This window comes from Stegodyphus dumicola, chromosome 6, assembly GCF_044657685.1.
Source record: "Stegodyphus dumicola isolate Sdum_Otavi_A_Nest chromosome 6, ASM4465768v1".
NCBI classification, from domain to species: Eukaryota; Metazoa; Arthropoda; class Arachnida; order Araneae; family Eresidae; genus Stegodyphus; species Stegodyphus dumicola.
Window position 1 is genome coordinate 190424691 of NC_140773.1, and position 18871 is coordinate 190443561.

At 32.2% G+C, this 18871-nt stretch overlaps 1 pseudogene; it reads right to left on the minus strand.

Annotated features, from left to right (window-relative positions):
* Positions 1-2440: 2440 nt before the first annotated feature.
* LOC118197234 (cathepsin L-like peptidase) lies at positions 2441-18852 on the minus strand (annotated as a pseudogene).
* Positions 18853-18871: the final 19 nt, after the last annotated feature.

Consider the following 18871-nt stretch of genomic DNA (forward strand, 5'->3'; position numbering starts at 1 on the left):
ACCTTTATTGGATTCCCACATGTCTGCTCTCCGAGAAAAAGATAACGCTTGTTGGTGCCATCTATAGCTATAACTAACAAAGAACTTCCGCTTTTAACACTTTACCGGTTGAAAGCTGTCTGTGCTTGCTATTCCCACCGATTTATGTTTTGTAAAACAAAAATAGAGAAAGTAAAAAGATTATCAATCCCTTGAAAAAACGGAAGAAAAAATAATATTTAAGTAGAAAAGGAGTAGAAAAGGAGATGGATATATAATATATAAATATATATTTCTTTTAAGTTGCTCGACCGGCAAATTAAAATTCTATCCGCTGGCCGGATAAAATCTTCTGGCGGGCCCGATTTGGCCCGCGGGCCGTAGTTTGGTCTAGTGTTTTCTCTTAAGAGATTTTGAAGTACCGAAACCGGGCATCGGCTAAACGCAAGCGAAATTTTTCATGTCTCAAAACAAATACGAATAACACGCTGAAATTGTTAAATTCATAACTTTTGTTTAACTATGAAAAAGAAACTTTTATTAACATCATAAACTGTTAACTATCCAGTTTTCTTTCACTATGCAGTGTGGATGCATCTTATGTATTTTCATTAGCAGTTCATGCACATGGCGACAAACTGAATTATTTTAAAGTATTTATTTTTCAGAGGACGGTCAAAATTTAAATATGAGTTAAGCCCTTTAAGTCACTTTGTTTCCTTTTCATTCATGCTTTAAATTTCTAAAAAAGTTACTTCAATTGTAATTACAGATTTAATTCATGGGAACTTGCGAAATCAATGGCAACTTTAAAAGTGTGTAATACAATGTAAACTCCGAAGCAAAAAAACTCGCATTCGCGAAGTAATAATGCCTAAATCATATTAGACTGGTCAAAATTCGATGTTAAGTAATGGATACTCACTTCTACTAGCTGATGCGATAAAGAGACCAGATGCAGTCACCTTGCTGGAGAAAAGAAGTGAAAACATTTTTCTTTTCTCTTTTAAATACATTATTAATTTAATGATGCTGGTATTTGAATAGCATGCAGAGGCAGAAAATCAGAGAAGACACGATAGCGCATTACTTGCGTTTGTTTTGTATTTGCAACTGTAAATAAAATCGACGATTCTATGCAAAGATGCTCGATTAAAGCAACAAATAAGGTTTTTACGAAACTATTGAGCTAAAAAGTAATAATTCCTTTCTCACACTTGCAGATTTATAAACATGATCACATATATCGCATGACCTAAGACTATGCCCCTGAATAATGTGTTGTTACTTGAATTCATTATGTTTCATTCATTTAGTTTATGAAATGATAACGAATTTAGTTTTATTTTTGAAAGTTTTTATAAGTGGTTATGTTGTTCTAACTATCCCGTATTTTGATCGCAGCAGATAACAGGCATAATTTTCAGTTTGTGTTACTTTCCATTTAAATTATTAATCACATTCTTATCAGAAAATTAAAATAATTCATATGGATATGCTATTTGCAATAAACTGAAAATAAAATTCATCGCAAGCATTTTTCGTGTTTACGAACTTGCAAATTACTTGTGTGAAAATGCTTTTGGATGCCAAGTGTAATTAAACTGTAAATTAAAGAATGTAACATAATAGTAAACCACGAAAACATATGAGTGAATGGCATTAAAATTTAAATAATCAAACTGGAATTATTCTAAATTATTTTTAAACAATCTCTCCAAACAAGTTGAGAAACATGACAAAACTGCCCAATTGTAAAAATAAATATCTCGGTCAGAATTTGTCATACAAGGGTCAACTTTAGTGTTTCATGTTTTACAATGAGGATCGCACTTTTACATTTCATAAATATAGGGACAAAAAAGCATACAAAAAGTTAAATTTCGCAGTTCTCCAAAACTTAGTTTGAAATTCAACAGTAAGAAAGCAAGAATATTTGCTTTAATAAATTATCTTTGTAACTGCATAAAATATCTTTATATTAATAGTAATTGTGTTTTACATAAAACATAAAGTAAACGTCCTAATTATGTGGTATTTAGAATGTTTAGTCACCTCTCTTAATGGAGAACCTTAATCAGGAATGTTTTTTATCCCGATAATGTTGTTATCAGATCTGCATTATCATCCATGTATCTGCTTTTTAGTGCAAGTTTGGTAAGGCTTATAGTATTCCTTGTAAAATAGGATAAACCTGCTTTGGCGTCAGTTTTTGTTTTATGTCATTGTGTCAAGAAGTTATTTGTCACTGACTCATTTTTCTGATATTTTTTTTAAATCTATGTCAAGCCTCTTACATAAGAGAATTTCATTTCATAAAGAAATAATCTAAGACATTCAAAATATTTCATACAAATAAGCAACACTCTGAAAATTTAGCTTTAAAATACATATTTATTTAAATACAATGTAAATTGTAAAAAGAAATCTAACTAAAATACAATCAAATTCTTAAGCATTTGCTGAAAATGAAATAAAATGCCTCATTTTTACGATTATGGTTGATGGTGAGAAATAAATACGCGAAAGTTCATTTTCAGGACTTAAATGTCCTTTGAAAGCTCACACCAGTGGATAACTGGCGTGGGTGGCAATACCGCACTGGTTATCCTTATTCCTGGATATTTTGATGTAGCCATTTTCACCAAAGGAAGTTCCCCAACTGAAACAATTTTATAGCAAAAATTAATCAGCTAGTAGGACTGAAATACTAAAAAAAGAAATCTTAATAACTATAAGTCAAGATTTTCTTTAAATTTAAAACTACAGTTTCAATAATATGAAACGTAAATTAAAATATCTCAATTTCTGAATTTGACGCCATTATTTGTAAATACGCATTTTTCACAAAATTATTTTTAAAAACGTATTCTTCTCTGTATTACGAATTCCATAATTTTTAATTACATAAGTAACAGCAGAAATTAAGGAAAAACAAGTAATTTTTATAGCTCGTTTATTACTCGAAGTTATGCTCTTTCTTTCTTCCTAGCTTACACCTAACCTACATAAAATAATTCAGAAGTCAAACAACAAAAATCAGCGTTATATTTACAAAATTTTCACTGGACTAGTTTCGATGGTTTTACCGAACCATCATCTTCAGCTATTTGCAGCTGAAGATGATGGTTTCTGAATTAGTATTTATTCGGCGTGTTATTGTGTCTTACATAAAATATTTTCTCATTTCCATTCCTGAAAATGTTCACTAATTAAAACAGAAAGGCTGTATTTTCAATCTGAATTAAAATCTTTATTTTAGAAAAAAATTTACTACAGATAGAAACTTTCAAATAAGCTATGGAACTATATTATTGATTCATAAGAAGTTTTTAAGAGATATTATTGACTATTTTCTGCTTGTGCAATGGAGCACCCATAAATAATCGAGAGGCTAAAAGCTAAGAAATAGTAGCAATTCAGCTTCTCAATAAAGTTAAATGGGGTAGCTAATTGAAATTTTCTGAGATTTTTGCAATTGTAACACAGCAAGTATAGAACTGCTCCTGTTAGAAAGCTTTCAAACTAGGATTATCCTTAGCAAATACTACTGGCGTGACGCCTATTAACTAAAACGTGTAAGCCCTATAAATGCCAGGATATATTTACATGTATACCTGATAAAATCACATTACGGAGAAGTTAAAAATTTATTTTTAGATGGCAAAGTAATTGATCAGATCGCAGCGCTGTTTTTTTTTTTTTTTTTTCAAATAAATGCATCTACAAAAATAATTCAGCTTTTTTAAATTAAAATACTCGGTTCTAGAGTATTGCTAATAAAAAAACTTAAAATACTCGCTTCTAAAGCACTGCTGATAGAAATACATTCATCGAATTTACACACCATTATAATAAATTGAGGTTATATCTCATACGTGTGCAAGCCAACGATTTTCATTCTGCAGGTTCACGGAAATTGCTATAGTCAAAAAAAATCTAATTCAGAAAACATGCGAGTGTTAAGAAGCTGTACTTGTATTTATTAAATTAACGTATATAAATCAAATGCTTCTGTTTGTCTTCCTGTGATTTATCATTTCTTCCTCATGCTATTCAATCGCACTAAGGTGCTGACTTGTAAGTAATATTACTCCATTCAGCTACTGCATCATTTACCAGATAGCCAGGCGTCATTTCTTTATACGTTTTTGTTTGCATCTATAACATTTTAAGTTAAGAATTTTACGGATATGTCACATTCATTTTAATAAACATTTTAAAATTCAGAAATGATATAATTTTGGGATTATTAAAAAATGTCAGCTAACTACTTCAAAGAATATTTTCTAAGAATTTTCATTCGGTATTTTAAAATTAATTTAACAATTTATTTCAATTTTATTTACTATATATTTTTGAGTAAAAGGTCTGTAAATTACCTGTTCTTCACCAGCCAGTAATCAATTCCGTCTTCAGTACCATAACCAACAGCTAAAACTCCGTGGTCAAGAGTCTGAGAGCTGCAGTTTGGTTCATCATATATGCCGCCACTAAAGAACTGAATTGAAATGTAATCGGAATGAAATGTTATAAAATATTTACAAATATACACCACTGGCTATTAAAATTGCTACACTAAGGAAAAACACCAGTAGGAGAAGCATATTTATTATACGCATACAAGTATAACGGGTGGAAGACATAATTAAATTTGCAAGTGCTTTAAGATACAGAACCTGCAGAATTCAGTGCACTTCTGTGTATGGAATTCTACACGCTCTGCGTAACAACAACAGCTTTCAGCCGGCTGGACTTCAAATTGAACTGAGCTTGGATGACAGATACAGGTACTTCATTCCATACGACTTCACTTTTTTGACAGTTCCATGCCAGCCTCTCGGCAGCTAATGACCAGATGTTTTGAATAAGTGCGAGATCAGGAGAACCTGCTAGCCAGGGCAACAGTCGAATACCCTCTGAAAGAAAACTTGCGGTCGTTTTCTTATCTTGTTGAAAAAGGACGTTAAGCAGGCCTCGGAGATAGGGCGCAGCTACAAGCCCTAACAATTAGAAGTTTAAAGGTGGCCACATGAATGACTATACGAACAAGAAGTGACTGTGATGTATGCCCAATGGGCACCTCATTCGATCACGTAGCTTCTGTGACCATGTGACAATCACGAATGCAAGCTGGCAGTTTTCGTTTCCTTTAATGCCTCCACACATAAATACAAATATCATGATACTGTAGGCAGAAACAGAATTCATCTGAAAAGAAGATGTGGTGTCACCCTTGTGTACAGTATCTTCGGTCATCACAAAACTATAGAGAAGCCTGTCTCGGCTCAACATTAAGGGAACCCGCGCTGTTGATTATCATGCTGACAGTTCTTGGCATGACAGATGCACTATTCGTGCAGAAACTTGCCGTTCTGCATTGAGCAAAGTTCCTAACTCAGGGTATGTGACATAGTTGCACCACTCCACAAGGCCGAGAGGACAAATTGTAAGCTTTTTTTTTTTTTTTTTTTTTTTTTGTAAAATTTGATTCCCTTTAGATCATAATTGCTCTTTATTTCATAACTTACGGTTTCGTATTTTTAATTGTATAATTTCTGCATGGCATCTTACCAGATTTAAATTGATGATCTATAATTCGGAAAAAACCACTAATTCGGAATCGCCGAAGTCCCGACGAGTCCGGATTACGAACTTTGTACTGTATTTATTTATTATTTTATTTAAAAGCATTTTAATGTGTCTTCTTTTATGTATGCTAATATATAAAATGCTTGTCCGCCCCTGGCGTTAGTGGCCGAGGCCGCTGAGATCCTGCATGACGTTCGCTATGATCCTCCTAGATTACGGTGATCAGACATCCCGCTTTTGGAGGGACGGTCCCGCATCCCGGGACTTTTTAAAGAAGTCCCGATTATTAGAAGCACGGTAAAATATATTCTTATGGTTATATATACACTGTGCTCATTGAAAAAGAATCTTCAAAAATTTGGCTAGAGTTTGTGCACAATCAAGAAGCTTTTTTTCAAAACGCTATAAAACTTATTGCAGGTGACAAATTTCGGTAATTGAAGTAGTTGGTTAATAATTTAAAATAATAAATAATAAAATAAGTTAATAATTTAAAATTTCAGTGTCAAGAGCAATTCGAAAATAACTTTCTTCCTTTAACTTTCCGTAATAGTATAAGCCAGCTAGAAGAACAAGGTGCAATAAATTGTGCAGATATCTTAAATCACATTAAAAATTTCTATAGGAACTGCATAGATTATTTAGATGAGTGGACGGTACTTTACAATGACACTAAACATTTATTTTCATTGGGTTACATTAAAACAAGTATTTAATTGGAATAATGTGAAAAACTATTCGATGATATTACTGTGGATTTGATGAATAAGCGAAATCGAAACTAATCAGCCAGAGCATTTCATAAGTGAAATAAATGCTTATTTTGGTCTGAAAAGGAACAGTATATTTATTTTTACAATTTCCAGTCTTGTTTGCAACATGTTACTTATTTTTTACATAAAAATATAAGAAACTTTTAAGAAATAAAGCTTACGCAACGCTTATCAAGGAACACTCCAAGTAACGACGTTTTTAGCTCGACTCGAAACATTAATTCCACTACATTACTCAAAATTTCCCATATAGCAATATTTCCTAAAATGATCTTTTTAATGAGGAACCATTATTAAAAATATATTGATAAGGAAAAGTTTAAATCTTGGGCATCAGCAAAAATCACAATAGAAAACGAATGGTTAGAAATATTCCATCATTTTGAAACAAACCCTGTTCCCTACAATAATGCACTAAAATCTGGGGAATACGCGCTGCCCTTACCAGGAACTAATGCTGCGACTGAACGCGTTTTTTCTACGGTAAAATCAAGTGTGGACATCAGAAAAATCACAATTAAGTGTTAACACTTTGAAAGCCATTTTATATGTTAAATATAATTTAACAAATTTCTGTGGAAAGCTTAATGACCTTTTAAACAACGATAGCAATTTAATAAAAAAAATCACTCAAATGAGAAATATGCCAAATAATAAAATAATAGTATACAGAATTTCTTAAAGTACAAAAATAAATAAATAAATAAATAAATAAATAAATAAATTGTAAATTGTACTTATGTTGAAATTAAAAAAAATATTTTGCAATACTATTTTTGCGTTCTATGAAAATTTTAGTTACCAAATTTTAATCAAGAACTCCCCCTCCCGGTCAATGGTGTTCCGCTTTACCAACGTTAAAATCTGGTCACCTTATCCTAGATCCATTGATTCCATTCATATTCATCTGACATTCATGTAACTCTGGTAAATAGGAGCAACATTATGGCGGAACGACAAACCATAATCCTGATAGGTCACGATCCTGCTGTGATCGAATTCCGAAATGTACTGGTAGCAGTTTCTCCGTCTTACACGAGATTTAACACAACATTTATTCAAACAATGAACGTTCATAATGCGATTTCTAAATTAGAAACCCGCCTTGCAGTTACTGCATTTGTATAAAATGAAGCTGACTTTACTCATACCTCCACTGTGCTCAAGCACTAATCATTTGTAATTATTTGTATGTCTTCTGCTATTTCTCCAAATCATTTGTATAGTGCCTTTCATGCAAATTTGATGATTGTTGCATGCCGCTTTTGTGGGGTTGGAATATAGTTATGACCAGCAGTTATTTAAATATTTTTAAAGAAAAAGGTTTTTTTTTTTTATTATTATTTTTATTATTATTATTACAGTACAAAGTTCGTAATCCGGAAGTACATTGTCCGGAATAATCTATAATCCGGACCTCAAAGCCACAAACCTTTTTTTGGTATGCTTTACGCATGGGCGTAAAGAATGCGCATATATGACGCGCCCTATACTTCCACAGTTATAACACCTTGGTTCTTTACTCATATTAGGTATAGCGCGTGCTTTATTTTGTGTGTTAGTACATGAATAACCTTTATTCTTCGTATCTGGAACGTGGATTTTCTCATAAATTTTTAATTTCGCTTTGAATTGAGAAATAGTTTTACACCAATACAAAATAATTTTGTTGCTACTCTGATCGGGTATACCATTGATTACATAATTAAGAATTGATGAATCATCAACAGAACCGCGAGTGGCTATTTCACACTTGGCAATTAAATATCCGGAAAGGGATTCACCAGGTTTTAAGTGTCGTTTATGTCCAGACATGGTCTAAATGAACCGCATTTTTTTCTACTTAGCACGATAATACTTGCGGAATCAGAGCAGCTTGGCTTAATGATTTATTTCTCTAACCATTCCGAAATCTGTTTATAAATTTCACGCTGCTCTGCGGGGGAGGGGAAACGTCTCGGCGCGCAATGAACTGGAACTTGATCTGGCAGCACTATCCTCATCGTCAGGGCAGATGTTTTTGTGTTTTTCGGCTTATAATTTCTTACCAAGTGTAGTATTTCATCTCGATGTACTCCGTCTTTGATATGATTTAAATCAATTTCCACGTCATTATAAATATCACGAATACACATCAAATAGTTTTCTGGTTGACATTTTCTAATTTCAACTATGCGTAATGTATGCTTTACGCATGCGCGCGTTGAAAGAAATGTTTAATAAAGTAAACAAATAAATTGTAAATTCTTTTTTTTTGTGAAATTTGATTCCATTTAGATCATAATTGCTCTTTATTTCATAACTTACGGTTTCGTATTTTTAATTGTATAATTTCTGCATGGCATCTTACCAGATTTAAATTGATGATCTATAATTCGGAAAAAACCACTAATTCGGAATCGCCGAAGTCCCGACGAGTCCGGATTACGAACTTTGTACTGTATTTATTTATTATTTTATTTAAAAGCATTTTAATGTGTCTTCTTTTATGTATGCTAATATATAACCCAGCCTTTAAAATAAATGTATTGCAGAATACCTAAAATCCTTAAAATGGCACCAATAATGCTCTTAAAATGATATTTAAAATTTAAAAATTGAATTTTATCAATAGAATTCCCATTTCTGTTACACAAGTACTATATTTAGCAATTTTACAGTCATGAAGTATAGCAGTCCAAAACTAAAGCCGTAATACTTTCGAGGTGAAAATGTGTAAAATTTACCGGCTAATTCTTGTAGCATATATTTACCTAAAAAATTCATAAAATGAAAACTATATTACAAGCCTTCTTTTCAAATTTGTAACTACGTACGAATCATAATTTCCCGGAATTCATGATTCCTAATAAAACTAAAGTTGATTGAACGGTATTCTACTCAAGTGTTATTCAGTTTCTTCAAGATCACTAAAAATATTTAAATTTTCTTAATTAGTTTAAATACATGAAACTTGCCCTATAAACAATAAATATATTTGATTGGAAATATTATATATTGTTTTAAGCAACCCAACTAAAGTTAATTTATTTTCACATTTAATGAAAACATGTAGATTTCGGCTTATGTGGCCGTAGACCACAAGACTTGGGTTCCTGGTAGACTTGGGTACGAAGCTTTATCTTAGTATATCTAATTAAGTTCATTCCTTAATCGTTTCAATAATGCTATACTTATTATAGCATTATTTTATCGTTTCAATAATGCTATACTTATTATAGCATTATTTTATCGTTTCAATAATGCTATACTTATTATAGCATTATTGAAACGATATGCAAAGTAGAGAGTGGGTCAAGTCCTTAGGAAGCAAAACGATAAGAAATACTAAATGTAAAATGTTTAAGCCCATAGGTAGCAAATAAAGAAATACAGAACATTTCAGAACTGTATGGATGTCCATCGCAATGGTTTTAAAAGTTAAAGCAATGGGAAATTGAAAAGTAGGCGTCAGTCACGAAAATCAAACCTGGGGTGATGAAACATCGAAAGAACTTGCGGTGAGTGCTTTTTAGTCACATTAAGTCAGAAGAGCACGATGCTTGGTTGTTAGCGTCGCCTTAGCAGAAAGTTATTGGTTAGGGGGAAAAAAGAAAAACGAAATAGCAGTATAGTAATCATATAGGCTTTGCTGGGAAGGGAGGAGAACAAAATGTCTCGTTGTCAGTAGATGGCAGCTCATACATAGTCCGTAACAGGTGACGTTACAACTGGGCGGAACAAAAGAATTTCATCATTGGCTGTGCAGGCATCGTGTCAGTTGCCTTAGCTGTGCAGATTCGCCCCAAATTTGATAGAAAGCATCCCGGAGATAGTTTCCGAGTGTCTCCCGTCCCTCTTCTCCTATCACCAAACCACTCGAAAGGACTTTTTGGCTCGCCAGTATTTGGGGTTTCTTGATGCTGCACAAACAATATCAATATACATTTACAAGCGTCAGTGCCTTCTTCGTGAATCGAGACTAGGCCCACAGGCACAACATTCAGCCACTAACCACATTCAGAGTCACTAATCTCAGTACCCATCTGGGAAGAACTTAGCCTGTAACAAAGAAAATACTAAATGTTTGGATAAGAAAAGGAGTAGCTTACCTATACAGTTGGAAACTTGACTGACTGGCATCAATAGCGACGGAAATAGGACCAATAGTTGCAACAGCTTTCTGCAAGGCCTTTTCATCACCTTTTGGAATATCAACATATCCAGTGCAGGTTGCTCCTACGCTACTTTTCTTAAAATGGCAAGTTCCATCCTTCAGAATCAACGAAACATTTTAACTTAATGTGATAGCTGCAAAATATTTCATAAGAATGTTTCATGTCAAATAAGCAAAAAATAACAATTAATTAAAAAGGCAAAATTTAGAGTATGCAAATAGTCATCTACCTACTAAAGAGAACTCGCTTTTACCAGCGTCAAAAACTAAGATAAAAAAATTTCTAATTTAAATTTACCGCCAGCATAAACATGCAATTATTGCTTTTACACTGGCAACATTCACCAGTCCAGTTTGAAGTTTTTTTCGGGTATCTTAATGCGTTTAGTTGCATAGTAATTCAATTGACTTTATTTAAGTTACAATACATTGAAATAACGTTCCTAGTAGAGAGTAATTAAATTCAAATATTAAAGATATCTATATAATCTTAGCCGCAATAGCACTGAATCGTTTATTCAGTGAATCCTTAAGTCCTTCAACCATTTGGTTTTTAATTTAATCAATATATACATGTAAAATATAAAAAAATACGATGGCTTTGCTCTTTGCGAACCAGCATCATATTTACTTTTTGCAAATATATGATTATAATCATTCAACAATTTCTGTAATTTACCATCAGAATTTTTACTATTTTCAAAATAATTACCACATTTTTTAGTAGTAAGATCATTTTTACATACAAAATTTTCGCTATTATCAAAATATTTACTAGATTGTTCAGCACTGATATCATTTTTACATACATAATTATTTTGGAAAAACTTGTCTACTTTAACATTTTTACTTACCTGTTTTCCAAGCTGATACACTTCATAATTATGAAAATTCAATTGTAATTTAAATAATGGAACACATGGTGACGAAAGCAATAAATAATTCAAATTTGAATCTACTACATAAAATATCCCATTATTTTCTATTTTACCTACTTTACACTTTACTTTGATTATGAACTTGACTAGATATTGAAAATATTTTATCATGGGATTTCACTGAAATTTCTCTAAATTTATCATCAATTTTGTTAAAAGTTTTTAACGGTAAAACGTTAATTTGCGATCCCGTATCAATAATACTGGGAATTTTTTCCTGTCCAATTTGGACATTCACATTAAAGTAATATCATTTTTTAACTTCTCTTTTAGGAACCGTGTTATAATTAATAGCAGGTAATTGTGGATATCGAATTGGCCGATACGCATACTGTTGAAGTCGGTATTGCACTTGTTGATAATTAAAAGGTCTCACACTACGAAAACTTTGATAAGGAGTGGCTTGCACTGGTCTGGAATTATAACACCTCGGAACAGTTTGCCTTGGAGAAACAAATTGGTAATTACTATTTCCTAGATCATCCAACGGCATCTGAACTGGAAACAGTTTCCTAGCAAGAGTAATCCAGTCTTTCGGTGTGCCTATTTTTTGCACTGTTAACAGCATTCTTTGAGATTCAGGAAGTCCTTCCGTAAGTGCTTCCACCATTGTGGAATCTGTTAGTTTCAAGCTGGGTCCTAATTTCAACTTATTACGAAAATAAACATCAATATTATTAAATTTCTCGTATTTTAAAGACACAAAATCACTAAAAGTAACAGATTCCGATGTTGTGAAGTATGTCTCGAAAATATCCTTTATGTTGTTCCGTTCTTTATCTAAACAATCACGTAAATAGAGGGCTAAAGCCTCTCCTCTAATACACTCTGAGAAAACAAATTTCTTTTCCTTTTCTGGAATGTTCTTTGCGGCACATTTCTCTTCAAACAATAGAAGATATTTGTCTATTGGAAAATTTGTACTTGTGCCGTCAAAAATAGGGAACTGAAATTTCACTGTATCCACAATAGCTACGGATTCTTGCTTATCAGTTGACATTTTTACCGTTTTTGAGCGTGTTAGCATTCCAATCACAAAATCTTGAATTTAAGAGTTCGCATACACATCAATTTGAACACTAAAATCAATCACTTTAGAAGCACTTGATAAAACGCATAACTTTGGAGCCGAAGTAAAACACTTAAGCACCGCCGGAAAAGAAGCAAAAGCATAAGACGATCACACAAACTGTCCTTGACCCACTGTTGAATTTAGAAGCGCGTTAGAAATAAATCCAGGAGCTTTTTTCCCATGTAGAGGATAAATCCTACCGACTAATTAATAACTGTAATGTTTTCAGTTATTCCAACACATCGTGGGCGAATGGTGAATTCCATTACACGTTCTGGCAGATGGTTGACGAAGCTGGGATGATTGAATCACGGAGAAAAATGACGACTCAGGACTTTTCACTTTTAACAGCAAGCATATCTTTTTTTTAATTTACAGCAGTATTCAGTAATTGAATTATTAGATACGACTGTCTTTAATACGTTATAACATTTTAACAAAGAAAGAGGAGCATAGCGGAGGAGTTAGCAGAACGAAGGCGAGAAGGCATCTGTGTAGGAGAACTTATGACGCAGCATTTATATGAAAGGTTATGTAACAGAGTAGCTTCTAGAAAAATGTAGAAAAACTTATGACGCAGCATTTATATGAGGAGGTTATGTAATAGGCGCGAAAGTTCTAGAGATGTAAAATATAAAAAAAATACGATGGCTTTGCTCTTTGTGAACCAGCAACCTTTAATTAATTTTCTGCAATTCAGGATCGTCCCCTAACCCAGTACCTTCTAAAACATTCACACCTATTACATAACCTCCTCATATAAATGCTGCGTCATAAGTTTTTCTACATTTTTCTAGAAGCTACTCTGTTACATAACCTTTCATATAAATGCTGCGTCATAAGTTCTCCTACACAGATGCCTTCTCGCCTTCGTTCTGCTAACTCCTCCGCTATGCTCCTCTTTCTTTGTTAAAATGTTATAACGTATTAAAGACAGTCGTATCTAATAATTCAATTACTGAATACTGCTGTAAATTAAAAAAAAGATATGCTTGCTGTTAAAAGTGAAAAGTCCTGAGTCGTCATTTTTCTCCGTGATTCAATCATCCCAGCTTCGTCAACCATTTGCCAGAACGTGTAATGGAATTCACCATTCGCCCACGATGTGTTGGAATAACTGAAAACATTACATACATATATTTCTATGTTTCAAAAATAATTAAGCTAACTAACGTATCGTTATTGTTTGAAAAAAGTACTTCAATTTACTTCCTTAAAACTAAAAACAATTTCAGATACCTTTTTACATTACTTTAATTTATATGAAACATTCTGTATAAATTTCTATAAAATATAGATAATATTGAAGAAAATACTCGATGAAAGGAATGAATTTTGATGATTATTAAAATTAATTATTTTTTTTCCGCTCAAATAACTTTAAAATACTTTTATGTGCAATTCTTTACATGTACGAGTAACTAAGCACTTCTCACCTCAGCAGTGTATGGGTAAGACTCTTCTGTATCAATGCCGCCATTTTCCTTAATGTATTCAAATCCTTGATTCATTAAGCCTCCTTCACAACCCTCGTTACCTGTAACATTAATTTTATTTAAAAACACATGAATTGTATATAAATATAAAAAATTGGTGCTTTATTTGCGAAGAGAAAATAGAGTATTATTCATTACGTGTGTGAAGAATTTTCAAAATTCGTAACAAATAAGCTATGTTGAGGTACCAAATTTTATTATAAAGAAAAAGAAGTGAACTCTTAAGCTTTTTCCAATTTCACAAATGCTCAGTAACTTCATCTTTGCCGGTATAGCAGATATATATGTGTCCTTGGTAATAGAACTTATTTTGAAACACTGCTTATCTGGTTGATGCTATAACCAAATATAATCAATGCTTGATGATTTTCTCTTTCATTTAAACACCTGTCCAACCCACCACCACAAAGATCATTCTCAAGTGAACTGGCATGGTAGTCTAGTCAGGATGGAAAAGAAAAGACCATTTGGATGAATATCTCAAACAAAATTTGCAAGCATTTTCAAGAATTTGCAAGAACAAATAAACAGGAGGAAGAGATCAGCGTTTCCGCCAGTCTTCGGATTTAATCTTGTGTGATTTGTTCTTCTTTGAGTTTTTTCTTCGTGCCTCTTCTTCTTCGTCTTCAGAAGTTTCGTAAGCGTATCAAAGATGAAATGGTTCTGCTCGATTCCGAAATATTGGCACGTATACGAATATAATAAATATAAGCGCATGAATGAGCTTCGACACATTGAGCATATGCTGATATGTAAAAACGTTTGGTGAATTTGTCTGTAGTTTAGTATTGTAAAATTTAGCATCGGCTGCACTGTTATCAATTTTTGTTTATATGTTTTGAAAAATTATGTATAATTCCGTGTTCCTCATTTCATATCAGTTTATGACAAATTGCAGCAGCTATTTAAACTGCAACAATGAAGGCAAAAAAAAAAAATGTTTCGTTATAGTAACTGAAATTAAAAAATATCATAACAATGGATTCTTTCAGTGAGGTATTCATTTATTTTCATACACAAATCAACATATATAGCTTAAAATGTTTCTTATGATATTAAAAATATATGTATGTTGCAAATTCTAATTGTGAGCATCTCTGTGTTACTCGAACAAGTATATTCAGAAACGTATTAAAAATTATGCATTTTAAGATTAAATCCTTGCGATTAATAGCTGCAATTTACTCTAATAGTTTTTATCTTTTAGAATTATACAAAATTTCCTTTAGTTTCAACAACATACATGTTGCCTTCTAGCCAAACATTTAATAGATGATCCCTCAAAAATTGATTGAATTTCATACCTTCAGGTCTAGAGCAATCCACAAGGTTCTGTTCACTCAAGGAAACAAGTTTTCCGGTTTTCTTTTTATGTTGTCCTTCTAATGATCCAGTCGTAGAGAAAGCCCAGCAAGATCCACATAGTCCCTACATTTAAATAATTTTAAATTCTTTCTAGCGTAATACTTTTATTTTGATATCATAGTAGAATTCTTCTTTTAACACATGATATATGGCATCATCTATTTAATATATTAAAACTAACCTGATCTTTAACTCCAGTAACAAGGCCGTGTTGTCTCCAGTCTGTCTGGTAAATCAATGTTAGAAGGGGGAATAAATGTGGAAACTGAATTATTCAGTTTTGCTCCTTTGAATCCATTCAGCGTTTTAACAAATTCTTCATGGCTCTATAGAGAATATAAATGAATTTGAAATTTAATGACAACTGAAAAAGTATAAATATGAAACATTATCTAATGACAATTATTCTTAATTTCTATTAACAAGCTAGGACAGGGATAAGCAAATGGCACACCAGGACGTTACCATATATTGACAGAGGTACTGGTCAAGTGATGCTATTGATTCCATGAAACATCTAAAAGCGGCTTCCTACTATCCTTCTAAAACATTTTCATATAGTAATCATTTTGAAGGGTGCACATAGTAAGATAAAAATTAGTTCCGCAATAGTTATTGCCCCCATATGTCTTGATCTTGTTCTGAAAGTCACTTCAGAACAAGGCCAAGATTTGTATTTCACAATACTATTAATATTATAATGGAGCTCATAGCATTTATAAAATATGTTTGACATTCGAGTTCCTTCGTAGTTGGTCTAATGTTGTGATGTGCTTGTAGTAACGAACATGAGAAGAGATGGTGCTATCTCGCGCAAGCACCTCTGCTCCTTTCGCCCCAAACGTAGTTGTCTAAGGAAGAGGTTTTTCCCTCATGTAGGTGGTGAAGGTGTCGTGTCAGTATACCAATTGTTTTAAACATAGATAGTGAGACATTTTATTCCGTTATTATAATTAATTAATTCATAACTTCTTCTGACCTGGGTATCAGATTTTCATTCATTCTTAATTTCTGACATATGCTTTGGACATAGTTTACAGCTTCGGAATTGGGTTTAGTACCTGCTTTTTAGCGAGGTTATCGGCGTCTTTGTACCTATCATTCCAGGCATATTCTTTCACGCATCCAGCAAATTTTAAGTTGGCTAATGAAATTTTATGGAATTGGCATATATGTAATTTTTTTATATTCGACTAATTTTCAACTTCAGAAAGAAGGTATTTGGCAATATCTCCAATAATTAACTCATCAACAAATTTTTTAACTTTGATATTAAGATTTATAAGAGAATCTTATAAGATTTATAAGAGTCTGAAGATTCCATTTTTTTCCGTAACTTCTACTAATATCTCAGAAATTTTTTCTGGTTATGAATATATTTGCTTGTTTTCTTAATAACTTGTACCTGCATTCATCTGAGACATATTTTCTTGAATATGTGAGCCATATTCTCCTTTACATAAATGAACATTTATTATTTATATTTAAATATTGTAATGCATTTTTTTCATACTATTAATTCATGTATTGTTCCATTAAAATTGCTTATTCCATTAAGTTCTATTTAAATTGCTTATTATCGCCAGTAAATAAATAAAAATAATTTAAAGTGTTTGTTTTCATGTCTCTGTTTTGTTCTCATGTCTTAACATGGTAAACTAAGTATTGGAGAACTGTCATTAATATAAATATCTATTGAAAAGAAATTTTCAAGTGAAAACGTAGTAAAATTCCATAAATTGCATTTCTTCCTGAAAATATTCCTTATTATTCAAGTTTTTATATCCTGGCAGTTTTAAATCTCGTGTAATAAAAAAAAGCCAATTGCGCTTGAAAAAAAAAAAAAAAAAAAAAAAAAAAAAAACACTAAAAGTCACAAATAAAACAAATAAGACATTTGCAGAAATATTATTTCAGAGTTCTTAACGTTGGGTAAACTCAGTGCTCACTTTATTGGTTCACTCTTTATTGTCTACTCTCATTCTATGAGTGAAAGTTTTAGATTGTTCGCAGTCGTACTTACCAAATCAGCAAATTTATTGAGTCCTTTTCTGTATTTGTAAATTCCAAGATCGAATTCCAGATTGTGTTTCACGATGTCATTGACATGACCTTCAAAGATGAGTCGTCTTGCTCCTCCCTCGGATCCACTGTATTGCTTTTGAAATGTTTTCTAAAAAAATTAATTTTATATTAAGACAGTGGTTCTCATCTTTTATTGCATCCTCCTTTCTCACATGTCACATATCAGGGAAGATAATATACTTCAATGTCTTATAGTTTCAGTAACATATGCCAACTAATGCATAAAACTTAAATTAAATTTTGGCTTTTAGTGCCTGATAAAAATATGTATAAAATTACGGTTTATTCTATTTAATAAATATTATTGTTATTTATATATGGCTTATTATTGCATATAATAAATATAAATAAACATATCTACTGATTTTGCTGCTCTTATGTAATAAATATATTTAACGTTTTCAAGCCGTTTAGGTCACGTGACCGTAACACTCTCGCCTTAGATGCTCTTTATCGAAAGCATTTTCTACAATTTGAGACTACTAGTCAGACACGGGAAAATCTTTTTCATGAGATATGAAGTTCTTCTTTAGAGAAAAATTTGCATCGGTTGTCTGATTTGGTTTGCTTAAGTTTATTACGGCAAAGCACATTAGGGCTACTTGCTTAAGAAAAAGGATGACTTCGTGGAGGACTTTCTAAAAGAAAACGTCTCGCATAAAGTAATATTTTTAATAACGAAGATTTTAATTTTCCCTACTTTTTAAGGAGGATTTCACGAATACCTTATTATTTATAATCGTTGATCTTCCACAGAGCCATTTCTTCTGGTAAAGGAAATTCTTTATTCTTATTTATTATTATAAAGCTTCTGTGCGTATTACTTATATAACTGTGTGCAGCGTATTTTTAAGAATAATTTTATATTTAATAATACGAATTAGATGAAGAAACGTGCGATAAAATTAGTGATAATTCTGAAAATTCAGTTGTAGAGTCATTAAGAATTTTTTAATCAAGAGACGTGAAAATGTGCATTGCCTTCGCTGGGACTCGAATGTTGGACCTTTCGAATACGCGTCGAATTAGCTGCTTCCAGTTACACCACGAAGGCATGAGGAAAGAAGGGAGGACATACCTTATACACTCCTAATTTTAAAGGGCGACTGGGGATTAGGGAATCCAATCACCAAATTCTGGTGGTGACGAATTATCGTCCATCGATTTTTAGTTCGGGGTCACTTGCAGGTTTTTTTTTTTTTTTTTTTTTTTTTTTTTCAGTTTTTTGAAATCAAAGCATTTTAGTAAATATGCTATCCAAACTTCATACATAAACGCTATTTACCTTAAAGTTTTCCCAGTGAATATCCAGATCTGGGTCAAATATTGTAGCTGCATTCACAGAGTGCAGAACAACGATGGCAAGAACAGCAAAGTAAGAAACTGGGACTGTCATCTGAAAATGTTAAAATGTT